This window comes from Microtus ochrogaster, chromosome 8 (assembly GCF_000317375.1).
Source record: "Microtus ochrogaster isolate Prairie Vole_2 chromosome 8, MicOch1.0, whole genome shotgun sequence".
NCBI classification, from domain to species: domain Eukaryota; kingdom Metazoa; phylum Chordata; class Mammalia; order Rodentia; family Cricetidae; genus Microtus; species Microtus ochrogaster.
The window spans coordinates 1,518,109-1,519,756 of NC_022015.1; positions in this window are offsets into that span (position 1 = coordinate 1,518,109).

The following is a 1,648-nucleotide window of genomic DNA, read 5'->3' on the forward strand; positions in this document are numbered from 1 at the left end:
AACTAGCTCTGTAGACCAGGCTGGTCTCGAACTCACAGAGATCTGCCTGCCTCTGCCTCCCGAGTGCTGGGATTAAAGGCGTGCGCCACCATCGCCCCAGGAAAAAAAACAGAAAGAAAAGCTGATGCCAAAGGTAGCTAATATTGCAGTGAATTTATGGGGTCATGACCTATTACAGCAATGGAATACCCAGGTTAACATTCCTGCAGTCCCAAAAACTCATGTTTCTGGGAAGGGTATTATAAGATATTATAAACAAAGGTCACCAGCCGTTCAGGCTGTACAAGAACACAAAGCAACTAGCAATCCTTCAGAGGTACTAACAGCCTTGCCTTTAAAATGGTTAACTGAGAAACTGGTATGGGCTAAATAATGGCCTTTAATGGAAGGCAAACTGCAGGCTTTAGAACAGCTGGTTCAAGAGCAACTCAATGCTTGATATATTGAAGAATCAACCAGCCCTTGGAATTCTCCTGCATTTGTTGTTAGAAAGGAAATCTGGAAAATGGAGAATGATGACAGATCTAAGAGCTGTCAACAAGATAATTTAACCTATGGGCCCTCTACAATCTGTAATTCCTCTGCCTTTTCTGTTACCAAAGGGATGGCCTCTCATAGTTATTGATTTAACAGATTGTTTGTTCACTATACCTTTACAAGAAAAGGATAGAGAAAATTTGCTTTCACAGTGCCTACTTATAATAATTCTCAGCCTACTAGGAGGTACCGGTGGACTGTCCTCCCACAGATAATGCTCAATAGCCTCACCCTGTGCCAATACTTTGTACAGAAGCCATTGGAAATAATACGCAAGCAATTTCCTAAGTCTATAATTTACCATTACATGAACAACATTTTGTTATTTGTCTCAAATGCAGATACTTTAGAAAGAATGTTTGAAGAAGTAAAAAAAGTTTTGCCAGCCAGGCAGTGGTGGTGCACGCCTTTAATCCCAGCACTCAGGAGGCAGAGGCAGTCAGATCTCTCTGAGTTTGAGGCCAGCCTGGTCTACAAGAGCTAGTTCCAGGACAGGCTCCAAAGCCACAGAGAAAGCCTGTCTCCAAAAACCCCCCCAAAAAAGGAAAGAAAGAAGTTTTGCCTAAATGAGGATTACAAATTGCTCCTGAAAAAGTACACAGAGGAGATTCTGTCAGTTGCCTAGGTTACAAAATAGGTTTACAGAAAATTAGAACACAAAAGGCACAAATTAAGAGAGACTGATTGTGGACTCTTAATGACTTTCAAAGATTACTAGGAGATATTTCCAGTCTATGAGCAGCTGTTGGGATAACACCTGACCTAATAGTTTACTTAAACAAAACCTTAGATGATGACAAAGACTTAAATAGTGCCAGAGAATTAAGAGCTGAAGAGGAAAAAGACTTGATAGTCTTTGAAGAAAAATTATAGGAGGCACATGTAGATAGAATGAATCAAAATCTTAATTGTATTCTAGTCATATTGCCTTCCAGAATTTCCCCTACAGGAATTTTAATGCAGAGGAAAGACATTGTCTTAGAATGGATCTTTTTACCACATAAAACAAGTACAAAATTAAAAACTTATGTGGAAAAAGTCTCTTAATTAATTATAAAAGGAAAATTGAGACTTTGTCAATTAGCAGGTATAGACCCAGCAGAGATTTTTT